Source organism: Nannospalax galili, unplaced genomic scaffold (assembly GCF_000622305.1).
Source record: "Nannospalax galili isolate Female #2095 unplaced genomic scaffold, S.galili_v1.0 scaffold440, whole genome shotgun sequence".
NCBI lineage: Eukaryota > Metazoa > Chordata > Mammalia > Rodentia > Spalacidae > Nannospalax > Nannospalax galili.
In genome coordinates this window covers 343826-360308 of record NW_008347189.1, presented here as the reverse complement: position 1 = coordinate 360308, position 16483 = coordinate 343826, and the positions used below count along the sequence as shown (strand labels likewise).

At 36.9% G+C, this 16483-nt stretch overlaps 1 protein-coding gene, 1 non-coding gene and 1 pseudogene across 4 annotated transcripts in view; 2 read left to right on the top strand and 1 right to left on the bottom strand.

The window, feature by feature from the left end:
- The window catches only part of Cnot6l (CCR4-NOT transcription complex subunit 6 like), a 106799-nt gene that overhangs the window by 19095 nt on the left and 71221 nt on the right, over positions 1–16483 (top strand). The gene's annotated exons all lie outside the window — the stretch shown is intronic.
- On the top strand, positions 5635–5816 carry LOC115072142. Its single transcript, XR_003851211.1, has one exon. It is a non-coding gene; the product is annotated as a U2 spliceosomal RNA (small nuclear RNA).
- On the bottom strand, positions 8001–8467 carry LOC103742629 (annotated as a pseudogene).

Sequence of the window (16483 nt, the reverse complement as noted above, 5' to 3'; positions counted from 1 at the left end):
ATGATTCTGTTGAAGATCTGGTCCATGCCATTATCTTGGGATTCTTCTCCTTCCTATATGCCTATGATTCGTAAGTTTGGTGTTTTTATGGTGTCACACAATTCCTGCATATTCCATTCTTGTGATTTCTTAAATTTTTCATTATCTTTGCTTGAGTGGTCTAGTTTGTCCACTCTGTCTTCTAGTCTTGATAGTCTGTTTTCCATTTCATTCATCCTAATGGTGAGGCTTTCTCCTTTTGTTTCTAATTGGCTTAGTTAGTGTTTCACTTCTTTATTTCAGCCTGAATATTCTTCAATATTTCTAACTCTTTTCTGAATTCTTTCAGAAGTTCATCCCCATCTTCCTTCAGTTCTTTGATTTCTTTGTGTGTTCTTTAAATTCACTGAATTCTTTTATCATGTGTATAATTGTTCTTTTGAGTTCCATGTCCTGTATTATCTCTAGGGGGTTCTCATTGTACTCCTCTAGAGGACTATTGGTATTTGATGAGGATATGTTGTTTTGGTTTTTCATGTTATTATTCTTTCTCTGTGATTTTGACATGTGAATTTCTTTTGTAGTTTCTGATTCTTGTGTGAGACTCAAGCCTTCAAGTTTAGGTCTGCTTCTTTTTGTGAACTTTATGTGTCTTTGTGGTTTACTTTTTTGGCCATGGGCCCAGGGAAGCAGAGGAAGTATGTGATTTTTTTTTTTAAAAGTAGAGATGATGTCGATGATGTATACTTCATCTTTATGGCTCAAGTGTTTGAAACATAGTAGGGACAGTTTAATATTTGGCATCTAGTAAGGGTTTAGTCAGCATGTATGAAATTTATAATCAATTGCCATTGTAAGCTGTTCAAATTATATTAACAAATATGTAGCTGCAGAAAGATGGAGTCCAAATGTCAAGTTTTTGGGAAGTTAACTTCCGACTAACTTACAGGACTTGAATAGGAAGGTGAGGCTAATAAATAATAAGGCATTTTAGAGCATGATTATGGAAGATATGAATGTCTAGGTAAGAAATTTTAATTTTATCTTTAGGTTATTGATACAGAGATTTCAAGTCTAGGGCAGCAGGTATTTTAAAAAATATACAAACAGGGATCTCTTATTAATACCCAAATTTTATGTTGTGATGTGGTTTTACTTAGAGGGCATTTATTAGTTAACCACATAACTGCAAATGTACTCTTAAAATATCATAATTATTAGTATTAAAGACATTGGGAGCCATTGAATGGTTTTTAGTAGATTGGTTGCAGTTTAAAGTTTCCTCATCTTTTTTTTTTGTAGTGCTAGGATTGAACCTGGGCCTTACATATGCTAGGTGAACACTATGGCTGAACTATACTCTAGTCTGAAATTTATTTTAAGAATATCAATCTGATATGAGTAATCAGTTGAGATGAGAATGGGAGGAGAAGGGGCTTTTTAGAAACATTGTTTCTTATTTTATGTGTATGAGTGTTTTGCCTACATGTATATAGGTACACCACATGAGTGTAGTAGTGCCCACAGAGGCCAGAAAGGGGTGGAGTCCCGTGGAATTGAAGTTACAGAGTGGTGTTTGCGGCTATGTGGGTGCTGGGAACCAAATCTGGGTCTTCTGCAAGTGCAGTCAGTGCTCTTAACTGCTGAGTCATCTCTTCAGCTGAGAGACTTTGTTTTTTTAAGAGTTAAAAAAATAGGAACTGTATAGCTGGGCGTCGTGGCTCATGCCGTTAATCCCAGCACTCAGGAAGCAGAGGCAGGTGGATCTCTGATTTTGAGGCCAGTCTGGTCTATACAAATTCCAGGACAGCTGGGGCTACAGGAAAACCCTGTCTCAAAAATACCAAAAGAAAAATTAGAAATATAAAATGTACAAAAGCTACAAACACCCCCCCCCCCCGCCACACAAAAATATCCCAGTACTAGAGGCAGGTGGATCTCTTTGAGATTGAGGCCAGCCTGGTCTACATAGTGAGTTCCAGGCCAGCCAGGGCTACATAGTGAGACCTTGCCTTAAAAAAAAAAAAAAGAAGAAAGAAAGAAAGAAAAAGGAAAAAATTAAAACGTAAAGTGTTAAGTCAAGAAATAGGTTTATGTTGGTTGTGATGAAAGTGAAAGCTCTTGAGACATTGGTTATTGAGTATGAAGGAGAAAGTTCAGAGACAAGTAAGAAAATTCTGAAGAAACAGCTGAGGGAAGGAAATTAAGAATTTTGTTAGGCACACTGAGGTGATGTGATTTCTACTAGAATGTTAGCATTGTTTCTTCAATATAGATCCTGCTTAATCTTTGATTAAATTGAGTTTGTTCAGTATTGGCTCCCCAGCCTGCATACTTCTGAGGTTCTAACTTTTGCTTGTTTTGGTATATATCATTGACAGTCTGGAGAAGGCTGTGGTTCCTTTGTAGAATAATTAATGTGAATAAAAGAATAAATTGGAATTAAAAAAAAAACCTGTTGCAGTGGGTATGTAGCTCAGTTGGTAGAGTGCTACCTAGCAACACAAGACTCTGGGTTTTATCCCTAGCACTACCTAAAATTGAGTGTGGTGGCACACACCTGTAATCCCAGTACTTGGGAGATGGCAGCAAGAGGATCAGAAATTCAGTGTCATCCTTGACTTCTTAGTGAGTTGGAGGCCAGCCTGGGATACATGAAACTCTATCACAAAACAAAACATACAAAAAGCCCTGGTATGTTGAAACACCAAAATAAATAAAAACACATTTGTGATATAAAGGTATATGTGCTTCTTTATCAGTGGACTTAAGTAAAAGGATCCTAGTAGTGAGTCTAATGACTACCATAATAGTGAAATAATAATGATATAGAAAATATTCTGAGATTTCTGTAGTAACTATAATGTGACATGAAACTTGTTCTTGACAGAAATCATAATTATCACTGTCACTACTGTGCAGATTTAGACCTATGTGAAAAAGATACTGTATTTTGACTAGATTTTAGCAGAAACTGATAAAATTTTCTTCTTATACAAATTCATAGATTCCTTGATATTTATGGACCCCAGGTTAATCACCTATGCTTATATTTTCTTTATTTGTTTTTTAGGTATATTTTTGTCTTAGTAATGTGCTTCTCTTTACAGATGGTAATACTTTGTGTTGTTTCATGCTTTTTTTTTTTGAAGTAATATGTGTCTTTGGTTAAAGAAAAAATTGAATTGATAACAAGGATCATAACTTCCTGGTTATTCTATCTTATGGTGACTAAGACTGTTAGTGTCTTAAAATAGAAAATATATTATCTATTTCTGAGCAGTGTTTTTACAAACTCCACATAAGCATAAATAGAATCATTGTATATACTGTTTTTAAAATTTGTGTTTTTATTAAAACGTCAATTTTATATCAATAGGCATACCTTAGTTTAAATTTTTATAGTATTAAAAATATGTACCACATTAGAGAACACTAAATTTCTATTGTAAAGTGTACCTCAATGATTTTAGTATATTTACTATGTAGTGAAAATATTATATATGCACAGCATTTCCATCACTCCCCAGAGAAACTTGATATCAAATATCAGCTCTAATTCCCTTGTCTGCTGGCAGCTGCCAACTACTTTTTGTTTTTATGGGTTGCTTATTCTAGGCATATTTTCAAGATTAATCCATATGCTACACATGGATTCATTCTTGGTTGGTTGGTTTTTTGAGACAGGCTCTCAATGTATGAGAAGTTGACCTTGAACTTTCTATGTAGTCAAGGATGATCTTGAATTCCTGATCTAAGTGCTGGAATTATAAGCATGTATGTCACTATTTCTAGTTTATGTGGTGTTCGGGATCAAACCCAGGGCTTTCTGCATATTAGGCAAACATTCTACAATGGAACTGCATGCTCAGCCCATATTCCTCTTTATGGCTAAATAAAATGCCTTCATGTGAATGTGGACACTTTTGGTGATTGTAAGTACTTTTGCTGAAACATTAATGGCTTTTGTTGGGACATATATTTTCATTTTTAGGGGGTTTATACTTAAGAATGGAATTGCTGGGTTACATGGTAATTCTGTTTAACTTTGAAATATCCACAGCAGCTCCATGTTTCTACACTTCATAATTTAAGAAAAAAATTTTTGATTTATTTTTATTTTATGTTTATGAGTTTTTTGCCTACATGCATGTAAGTCCACCTGTGCATGTAATGCCCGAGGAGGCCAGAAGTATGCATTGGATCTCCTGGAACAGGAGTTACAAATGGTTGTGAGCTGCCATGTGAGAGCTAGAAACAGACCCTGGCTCCTCTGCAAGAGCTCCTCTTAACCACTGAGTCATTTCTGCAGCCCCACACTTAATGATTTTTAATGACTTAATTTTAATTCACTTTATTGATAAACTGTTTATTCAATCTTCTGGTAGTTGATAATTTCTGGATTTTTGATGGTTATCAAAACTAACAGTGAAACAACTTATATAAAAATGTCTTTGAGCACCTTTGTGTGTATATGCATGTGCATGTGTGTGTATGGGCATGCTCACTGTGTTTGGAGGTCAGAGGTTATTGGAGTTTCTTTCTCACTCTTCCCCTAGGGCTCATGTGGGTGCTGGGGAGCCAAACTCAGGTCCTCATGATTGTGCAGTAAGCACTTTACCCACTGAATTACCTCCCCCACCCCTGCTTTGAGCACTTTTAAAGGATAAATTTCTAGAAGTGGACTTGCTAGGTCAAACAATTACATGTTTACAGTTTTAATGAATCCTGTTGGATTATCTGTTAGAAATGCTGTATAAAATTTAATGCCAGGGGGCCGAAGACACATAGCTCAGAGTGATTGTCTAGCATGCATGAAGTCCTGAGTTAGATTCTCAGTATCCCTAAAAAAATTTTGTCACCACTTGTGTAAACGATGCTTGTTTTCCCAAACTCTTTTTTTATTTTTTGGTCTTTTTAAGTCTGGGTCTCCGATAGTCCCAGCTGGCCTGGACCTTGCTATGTAGACCAGATGGCCTAGGACTGACAGAGATCTGCCTACCTCTGCCTCCTGAATGCTGGGACTAAAGGTGGTTTGCCAGCAGGCCTGGCCTTTCCCTAATTCTTAATTCACTTTAAGATTTGCCTTTTTGAGAATAGTCATACATATTTTAAAATATTTAATGTTTTGCTAATGAAGATTTTTTTTCTCCACATTTTTGGCGGCTTCTGTATGCATTTTTGTAACTTGCCTAGTCATGACTCCCCCCCCCTCAATTATTCTGTTGAAATATGTGCAGGTTTTTTTTTTGTGAGAGGTGTTTGTATTTTAAAAAACCAGTACTGTGCTGTCCATTATAAATTTTTTAGAGATTTTTGTTCTAGTTTCTGGGTTATCCTTTGGCTTTGCTCTTTATTAATAATATTTTTTTTATATTGTTTTATCTGTCAAACAGTGTAATGACCTGCCTTTCTGGAAAGAGTTTTCTGTATACTTCTGCATTTTATTCTTGGAATGTCTAGTATTTAACTTGGCAGGACTTAGTAAGATTTTAAATTTTGTAGTTGAACTTAGCTTGTGCTATTTATTTATTTATTTGTTTATTTATTTATTTTGTTGTTTTTGTGTTGCTAGGGACCAAACCACAAACTTGGCAAGCACTATGCCACTGAGCCATGTCCCCAGCACTTAATTTATGTCCAAATTCCAGACTAATTGCTTAGCCTTTTGACCAAATCAGTTGTAGCATCTGTTCTTACCAGTTTAATATGTGATATGTACTCTTTCCAAGTACAATGTATTATATATAGTGTAATAGAGCAGGGAAATGGAATAGGAGTTTGCTATACATTCATTCCATGTGTAGACTCAGTATTGAAGGAATAGTCCACCCCTTAGGGGACTTAAAAGAACCACAGTCACTTATTATTTGTGAGGTATTGGATGTTCCATAACTTCTCTGTACCCCAGCTTCCTTATCTCTAAAATGACAGTTAATATATAGTTCATAATTTTAGTGAACTGAAATATGATAGTACAGGGGCTGGAAAGAGATGGTTCAGTAGTTAAAAGCACTGACTGTTCTTGCAGAGAACCTGGGCTCGATTCCCAGCACCTGCAAGGTGGCTAACAATTGTCCATTACTCTAGTTCCAGAGGGAATTCGACGCCCTCTTTTGACCTTTGTGGGCACTGCATGACACCAGTGCATTTACACACATGCAGGCAATATACTCATACACATAAAATAAAAATAATAAAATATTTTGAAAAGAAATAATGATAGTACATACAAGTAGTTAACAAGCTATCTTGCCACATACTAGACATTTAGTGCATGTTGTCTTCTCCCTCCACTTCATATACCTTCCTTTGTCGTATTTAAAATTTGGTCTATAAGATAAGAAAAAGCTTCAAGACAGAGAGTGATCTCCAACTTTCAAAACCAGGAAAGTCATTTGGGATGAGTGTTGACTGAAAAGAAGATTGGATCTTTAGTTGGTAATTATGATATTTTTCAGTAACCATCTTTAAATAGGATAAGTGCTATATTAAGCCATGTAGCCTAATAAAGGACATATGTTATATGTATCATTATTATTGTATTTGGGAGAAATAATTGCAGGCTTTTATTTCCTTATTTGAGAGGATAAGGATAGGAACACGCAGAGTATACAGTATATTTTTATAGTGAGTATAAGTTTGTATTTTTATCATGTCATAATATTTGTAATGCACTCACAATTATCAGCCTGGTTAAGAATTATTCCATTCAGATTTAGTTCTTAGTGATTCTTTTATGGCATTTGCATACCATATTCATTAAATTACAGTGATTTGTGAAATGTTTTATATTGCCAGTAGAAAGTAACAAATATTTTGTGAGGACATGAGGAATAGAGAAATGTTTCTATTTGTCAATCTTTGTAGACAGTTTCTTTTTTTAGGGCAGGGGAAATGTTCTGTAATGCATCTTGAAAAAATGTTTCTAAAGTGTTACATTTTTAATGCCTTTTTATCTTTTAGTAAACTAACTTAAATAAAGCTTACATTTTAAGGAAAAAATGTAGCCTTTTCTTGGTTTAATAATAGATAGGATTAGTGTAATTAAGTTTCAAAAACTGATGACATATACTATTCTTTGACTCTACATAGCTACCTATTATTTCTAGTATGGTATATGTATATGCTGTTGCCATTTTATATTGGTTAGGTCAGGAGGGAGTAACAACTAGACATTTGCTTCTGTGAACTTTGATGGATTTGTAACATTGGCATTTTGACTCTTGGCCTAAAATTTGGAAGAACGTTGTATGTAGTGTGTTTTGTTGTTTTTGTGGCTTGTCTTACCTGCCAAGAAAACAGAAACCCAAGTTGAAGGTTCTCTTGCCTTTGTGAGAAATGATGAACAAATAATCGTCCTTCTGACAAAATGTGGATATCTCCTTCAATGACTGACTTTTGCTTTTACATTGGGTTGCAGTATGGAAATAAACTTGACTCAAAGCCTTTCTAAGTTCTTATGTTGTTTATCATATTAAGCATCTGTTTTAGGAATTAGTTTAAAGTTGAAATCCCTTTCAAACCTTGTCTGCTCAGAACAAAGCACTACCTTCTTGGCAGGCATTTCTATGAATAGAGTGAGTATTTTGATTAGATATTTACTTATGCCAAAAAAACTTTGGTAAATGCTGTACATTTTGGATCAATGTAAGTCAGTATTGAACCTACCTTTCTTAAGATATGAGCACCTCAAAACCCTTTCCTGGATGAAGCTTTCCTTTGTGCTTGTTGAATTTTATTCTAGATGGTTAGGTTCTGTTTTACTCCACTGTTTCTAACAGAGACTTGCATATTTAGATACGCCTTTCCCTCATTCTAAACCTTAGTTCTCAGAATAGTAACATTAATGTACCTTTATAATAGTATTTTTTTTTTTTTTTCGTAATACCGTATTTGTCTTCTCTGTCAAACCCTGAGCCAACCACTTTTCCCAGACTTCCTGGGGAAGTACAAGAAAAGGAACATACAGGGCAGATGAGACATGGGAGAAAGAACTATGGAAGGTGGCAACAGCTGTTTCACTTGGCAAAGAGGATGAGAAAAGTCACCATTAGGCAAACGAGCCCTATGGCCTCCAAGAGGGCAAAGCCCAGAATTGTGTAGGAGAGCTGTTGCTTCAGAGATGGGTTCCTGGCATAACCAGTGATGAGGCTCCCAAATACAGTTCCAGTCCCAGCCCCAGAGCCACCCACCCCAACTGTGGTAGCCCCAGCCTTAATGAACTTGGCTGTTATGTTGATGTCCCTTGAAATGGCACTGGTTTGGAAGCTGTGGCTAGGGACGAGTGAGGGCAGGGGACATGGGACTGCCAAGCTGCTGAGGCTTTCATCTGCCAGTTTCTCTGGTAGGTTCAACATCACAGCAGATAGAGGTCAACTCAGTAGCTGAGAGGTGCTCCTGATCAAGGAGTGGGTAGAGATGAACTTGGTGCAGGCATACATTTTCAGAGGCAAGGAGCCAAGGTAGGAGAGCTGCTTCCAGGGCAGAGAAGGCTATAGTATTTTCATTTATACTGATACATTGTATAATTTGGTTGAGGTCAAAAGTATGGGATGGCTACTATGGATTATTCTTAGACTTTAATATTGCTCAGAATTTTGTATCAGGTGTTAAAACAATTTTGTCAAAAACTAAAGTGATTTGAGGCTGGAGAGAATGCTCAGCAGTTAAGAGTACTGGATGTTCTTGCAGACAACCTCAGTTTGGTTCCCAGCAGCCACATGGCAGCTAGCAGTCTCCCAAAACTCCAGTTACAGGGGATCTGATGTCCTCTTCTGTTCTCCACAGGCATTGCATGCACAGATACATTTACATACATGCAGGCAAACACCTATACACATGAAATTAAAGTAAATAAATCAAAAGATTTTTAAAAAAACTAAAGTGATTAAAAAAGTTATCTATCATGAAAAGGCCTTATTAAACTTTGAGGGTTATTTTATTTTATTTTATTTTTTTGTCTTTTTTGAGATGGAGTCTCCCTGTAGCCCCAGCTGAACTTGCTATGTAAACCAGGATCTCCTCTCAGAGATCCCCCTGCCCCTGCCTCCTGAATGTTGGGATCAAAGGCATGTATCACCACTCCTGGTTAAAGTTCTTGATTTTTATTAAGTATGAGTTATCAATTATGGATTTTGCTTTTGTTTTGAGGTTTAAGAAATTTTTGTCAGGGGCTGGAGAGATGGCTCAGTGGTTAAGAACTTGCTGCTCTTCCAGAAGATTTGAGTTTAGTTCCCAGCACCCAGGTCAGGTGGCTTACAACTGCCTGTAAATCTAGCTCTTGATACCCTCTTCTTTGGGTAGGCATCCACACACATGAGCAATTGGATGTGAGAACATCCACATACCACATACACATGCACACACAAAAGAAGTCTTAAATCTGCTGTCTTTTCTGTTGCTGTGATAGAAACACCATGATCAGGGAACTTATAAAAAGAAGAGTTTATTTAGCTTATAGTTCCAAAGGGGCAAGAGTCCATCATGGTGGGGAGGCATGGCAGCAGAGGTGGCTACAGTAGGAGCAGAAGGTATTAAGCATTTATATCTTCAAGCAGGCACAGGAAGTAGGGAGTGACTGGAGATCCAGCAAGGCTTAAGAACTCTCTAAGCCCACCCCCGGCGACATGCTTCCACCAGCATGACCACCTTCCAAGACCTCCCAAAAACAGAGCCACCAACTGGGGACAAAATGTCCAAATACTTGAAGCCTATGGGGAACATTCTTATTCAAACCACCACATCCACCAAACTTGGGATCATTAAGATTTTCTCCTATACTTTTTTTCTATATTTTTATAATTTTAGCTATTTGATTTAGATCTGTGATATGTTTTTGTATGTGATAGGAGATAAATGTTGAGGTTCATTTGTTTGAATATGGTCCTTAATTTGCACTGGCACTACTTACTAAAGATTATCCTTTCCTACTCCATTACTTTGATGTTGCATTACTTTGATGTTTGACTCTGCTCTTGATCTTGCTGGTCTGTCTTTGTAATTGGCAACAGTGGTATAGTTTTTAGTATACTGGCTTTACACATTTTTCATATTAATTTCTAAGTATTTTTGATGCTTTTTTTTAAAAGTTCAGTTTCTGCTTGCTTGTTAGTTACGTGAAAATACTGATGTTTTGAGGAGAAGAGTAGATTAACCTTGTATCTTAAAAATCTTGTTAAACTTACTTATTTTAGTAGCTTTTTTGTAGACCATGTAGGATTCCTGTGCATGCGTGTGTGCGTGTGTGTGTATGTGTGTGTGTGTGTGTGTGTGTGTGTGTGTGTGTGTAATGTCTGTAAATAATGGTTTAATTTAATTAAATCTCAATATTATATCTTTCTTGCTGAGGAGCATGGGATAGAACTTCTAGTATAAAATTTAATAAAAGTATGATAAGACATGCTTGCCTTGTTTCTCATGTTAGGAGAAAAACTGCAACCCATATACTGTGTTCTGGGTATTAAGGCCCACTGTGTCAAGTCAGTGTCCCCAGACATTCCCCAGTGCAAGTCCATCCATTTGTGGTTTGGTCAGATCCCTCTCATCTATCTATCCACCTATCATTTTCTTTTTTTTTAAACAGAGCATAGGGTGGGGGTTTATTTACAGAGGAGTGGGCGCCCCCATTTATGGCTGCACTGGAAAGTCCACACTCAAATATAGATCCTGTGACCTCCCGACAGCTGCAGAAAATGGTGAAAAAGGCGCCTCCTGGCATTCTCAGCTTATATATCCTTAGTCCCACTCCCACGTGCAGCTAAGGTGGACTGATTGGGTGGGAGGGGTAACTGACTCCCCCTCAACTCCTTGATGAGCATGGGAAGGAGGTGTGACTTGCTGGCATAGTGGTCATAAGATACTTCCAGTTAACACTCCACCACTTCTTCTGGTTCTTACATTCTTTCTGCCAACCTCTTCCACAAAAGTCCCTGAGCCTGGAGGGGGTGGTAGGTGTAGGATGATCTTCCTCCTATTGTGGCAAGGCAATGAACTTTTGGGTCTCTGCATCTTCAGTTTTCCCTGGGCCGTTGGCCCATTTCAGTGGGATTCCATCTACTATAAAAACACAGACAGCAAGAAGCAAGAACATCTAAGCAGTGGTTGCTATAACTTAACCTATGGGTGTCAACACAAATCCTTGGACAGTACTTTAGCAGGTGCGTCACATCCATCTAATGAAACAATTGCAGTGCCTTCCCACTAGGGCCTGTATTCTTCCCTGCCACAGAACCAGATGTGTGTTCACCCCTAGGAGCAGGCATTTTATCCAATTGAAAATTTGCTGGTTGTACATACACTATATGTTCCACTATTGCACCAGCAGGAACATCTTGTTTGGTATGTTGATAATGCAACACGCAGGGTCTGTTGTTGAGCAGAATTATAGGAGACAGTTCTCCCCCAGTCATCTGCATGTTGCCTTTTGGCACCATGAAAGGCACCCATCCAATGGGAGGGAGTTTCCAGGTTAGTCCAAACTTGATTTCTCTCTCTCCTGCACTCACATCAAACAGTGTCTTCAGCAATAGGGTTCCTCCATCCACTTCTGGTGTACAACCAACGTTATTAACAATAGCCTTTATTGTTTTAGGGACCTCCACGGCCCCTCAGGCCAACAGCTCATGGTGGGGGCAACCCACCTCTGGCACTGGGATTTTCATTTAACAACCATATTGCTTCTGGAAGGGTTTTCTTCCATCCCTGTAGGGTTCCTTCTGTGCTTAAGGTTTTTTTTTTTTTTTTTCTTCACTGTGAACCTGGAGAAATTTTTTTCCCTTTATTCCCATAGTTCTTTGTATAGCCCTCCTTCTTCTCCTCCCCTTTACCCCCTTTTTACATATTTCTTCTTTAGTAACACCTTTATCCTACTATTCTTCTATCCTGGGTTCATTCTTTCCCTTTACCTCCCTGTTTCCCTTCCATATTCTTGGTCCCTGCAGTTGCATCAAGATATGCACTTGTAAGGATTTGGATTCCCTAGCACCTTTTACAATTGGATTTTAAACATTTTTATGACTTCTTTAGGGTGCTTTCTCAGATACATATTTTGGAAATATTTATTCCCAATCTTATGACTTCTTATTTGTTCAGATAGCAGATTAGATGCTTTAAGTGTTCATGGAATATATTTCTTCATTAATAGTTGTCTTGTACAGGTCAAACTTTTTAAAATTGAAGTCTTAAGTCAAGGTCATTTTTCTCTATGGAACTTTTATCCTTCTTGGTTTTACATCTAAGTTTATGATCTGTGTATGTATATTTTGTGATGGAAGGTATGGGTCAGTTTAGTTTTGCATATGATTATGTCACTATCTAGCACCATTTATTGAAGTCTTTACTGAAATTCTTACCTTTGTTGAGGCTCTTTTGGCTACAAATGTGTGAGACTGGAACCTCTATGTTCTGTTACATTGAACTGTTTCTGACTATTCCTTCTTCAGTACCAAACTGTCTGAATTACTATAGCTTGTAAGTAGGTCTTGAAAATGGGAAAGGTACATATCTAAATTTCTTTATTTCTTTTTAAGAAAGTGTTTCTTCCATTATAGAAGCTTTTTTAATAGAAAATTTAAAATTAGCTTGTTGGTTTCTGTATGGGGAAATATACTGACAAGGTGAACAGATGACTTAAGCCAAGAAGAGTCCTTACTTGCTACCCACGGAAAGAAATGAGGATTGTATATGTCTCAGGAAATAGAAAATATAAATCAGAAAGCCAGTGCAGTAGTTACTTTATCATTGTAATACTTGACATAATCAACCTAAGGAAGACTATTTACTTAAGCTCATGGTTTCAGAGGATTCATTCCATTGTTTTGGGGCCCATGAGCTTGGGCAGACATCATGGTGGAGGGAGAGTGTGACAGAGGATGCTGTTTCCATACTGCTGAGAGAAAGCGGTTAGAGAAAGGCAACCATAGCAATATATAAGACCCAAGAACATGACCTTAATGCAGCCTGCTTCCTCCAACTACTCCCCACTTTCTACAATTTCATAACTTCCGTCTATTCAGACTTTAAATCCAACAGTTGATTAAACTATTCCTTAGATCAAGCCCTTAAGAATCTAAACCTTTTGGGGATGGAGAGATGGCTAAGTAGTTATGAGCACTGGCTGTTCTTGCATGAAGATCTGGGGAATCCCAGCACCCACGGGGCGGCTAACAACAGTCTGGGTTCCAGGGGATCTGATGCCCTCTTCTGTTCCTCCACGGGCCTTGCACGACACGGATGCACTTCAGACATAAAATTAAAAAATAAAAAGAATCTAAGTCTCTCTATAAACCTCCTCACAGACACTCTCATGGATGTTTTATTAATCCAGACACTTCTCTGTCCAGTCAAGATGACAGTCAAGATTAGGCATCACAGATAGGGAGGTGTCAGGACAGGAAATTATTCTGTAAGAACTGGTGTTGAAGATTTTATTACCTTTCATTTTCTGTGGATAATTAGAAAACATGGGGAACATTAAAACATAGTGATTATTAGGAGACTAAGACCTTTTTAAGACAGTCTCCCTATAGCTTCAGCTAGCCTGGAACTTACTGTGTAGACCAGGGTGGCCTTGTTCTCACCAAGATCCAATGTCTGTCCTCCCCCCAACCCCCTGCCCTGCCCTGGCTGGGATTAAAGGTGTGTACTACCACACCAGACTCAATAGTAGGTTTTTGTTGTTAAGTTTGAACTGATGGGTAGAATTATATAGCCTTAGGTCTGCTGGCCATCCCTTTTCACTATTTCTTTTGTTGCTGCTATTTTCTTTTATTTGGAAACAAATGAAAAATTATTTCAGGTTTAGTAAATATTTTATTTTATTTTTATTTTTTATTGAATTTTTGTGTATTTTATACAGAATATCTCAATCAATTTTAATCTTCTTTATAACCCTTTCCCCATTGGCACCCTCCCATAGCCCTCCCCCATTGGAATTCACACATTCTGTTTTCAGGTTACTGCTATTTCTTAATATTCTAAATATGAGAAAACATTTATAAATATACACCAAAGGAGTTGTGTTCTGATTTTCTTTTTTTCTTTTCCATTAGTACTTTAACATGACAGGTAGATCACATCCTCATTCTTTCCCAGAATGTGGGAAAGAATTCCTCCCGTTGTCTCTGGATTGACATAAATATTTGGATTACCTTTGGAAAGCCATATAATAGCTAGTAACTACAGCTCATCTTCATCCAGAATCTGCATTGCTATGTGTGCCTATGTATTTTGTTTAGGTAAATAGTTTCACTTGGGATATGAAGTAGATCCCCAAGAATAACCAGAATAAAAATAAAACATTGACATTTAAAAAAATTGACATAAGATATTGAATTCGGTTATTTCTACAGTCCCCATTATGGCTCCTAACCATTTGCATTGTCAATAAGAATTGCAGAAAGAACAGCATCAGTAGAGTAGGAAATCAATTACTATCCATTTAACATATTTGTATGTATTTAACCTGATTGTCTTAATCTCATTCCCAGTATAGATCATTTGAAGTTTTTTATTCCTTCTCTAGGAGCTCTACTCTCTTTACCTGTCCCTGACTTATTCTATTATTCATTATTATTTATTATCATTATCATTATTATGCATTATTCATCATTCTTATCCTTTGTGATAAGGATGTGTCTTTTCCCTTTAGCTGTTCTCACTTTAGTATAATAACAGTAGGAAGATACACAGCTATTTGATGGAAGGGGAAAAATTAGCACAAAAAAATTCTGTAACTTTTTAAGTAAGGACACATTAAAGTATTAGGCATGGTATCATGAATGACAGCAGTAGGTATGTACTAAATCCCCTCCCTGCCTCTCTAGTCAAGTCTGACTCTTCATTTTCCTGTCTGAGTTTCTTGAGTTCTGAGATTACAGGTGTGTGCTCATCATGTCCAGTAACTAAATACTTCTTGAAAAAATGTTAAGTTGGTCAAAAACATAAGACTTTAAACATTGGAAGGCTATTTTCTTTATAGTGAATGACTTTACCATTGTAAAGCATAGATATGCCTTGTTTAAAATGATCACAGAGCTGGATCTATTAGGAAAAGTTGGAACAAAGTTCCTTTTGAATATTTCTATCATGTATAGACTTCTTTAAATATATCACTAAAGACTAGTGCCATCTAGAGGCTTTTGGTACAGAAGTGGAATTGCTAAAGAAATTGTTTATTACCTTAATGTCTTCTAAGTTCTTGTGGTCACTATCAATCTTTAATTGATTCTACTATATTTGGTGTAATTTGTTAGGTACTTTTTATTTTTTAAGTATCAAAGCCAGCCTCAGCTACATGACAAACTTTGTTTTAGAAAAATAAGGGTGGGCCAGGGGATAAAGGAGAAACACATGAGTTGTTCATTACTAGATACTCTGATCAATATTCTTCCCATCAGTTTTAACCTCTACAACCTTTCTTCCTGAGAAAATATGACTAGGTTTACCTTGTTTAACTAAGCAAAATAAGCCTTGCAGTGCAACATTTGTGAAGCTATTTTTGAAGTTTCAGTTTCCTAATCAATACCTGTATTTGACCGTATTTAACTATTAGTCATTTTTGTAATACAAAATTCATACCTTATCTGGACCAACTAACACTTTTAGATCAACTGATACATAAGCCATTGAGATTTGCTCTAAAATGTAAGCAGAAATACCTCAGATAGGCTTAGTTTTTTGCTAGCTTCTGTATCTGTGATGATCACTTAATATCTCTGTGGAAATAAGTATGTTTGATAATTTGTATTTTAAAATTGGATTGTTAGAAATCTCTTTTCATTGTGAAGTACTCTTGGTGATTTGTAGATTCTGTCTTAATTCAATCCTAAATGAAATAACAGAATTGTGTTGAACTATAGCCAGTGACAACTTTAAACTTAGTCTGATGAGAGTATAGCTCTGGTTTAACACCATAAGACCTAGATCTTTACATACACTTGAGGCTGTTTTCTTAAATAAGCTACAGTAGATAACCAATATATACATAAATTCAGCCCTAGCTTTTATTAGTTTGCTCTGATTTGGCTGGCATTATTTTAGCGGGAGGAAGTTCTGCTTTATTTTCCTAGCCTCAGATTATAAAACCTGAGCGTATAGCTCTGGTTTAACACCATAAGACCTAGATCTTTACATACACTTGAGGCTGTTTTCTTAAATAAGCTACAGTAGATAACCAATATATACATAAATTCAGCCCTAGCTTTTATTAGTTTGCTCTGATTTGGCTGGCATTATTTTAGCGGGAGGAAGTTCTGCTTTATTTTCCTAGCCTCAGATTATAAAACCTGAGCTTTGCTGGGACTGGAGAGATGGCTCAGCAGTTAAGAACACTGGTTGTTCTTGCAGAAGACCCGGATTCAAATCCCAGCACCCACATGGCAGCTAACAACTGTCCATAACTCCAGTTCCAGGGGATCTGATGGTTTCTTCTGTCTTCCGCTGGCATTGCACAACACGGGTGCACTTACTTACATGCAGGCAATACATGTGTACAGATAAAATA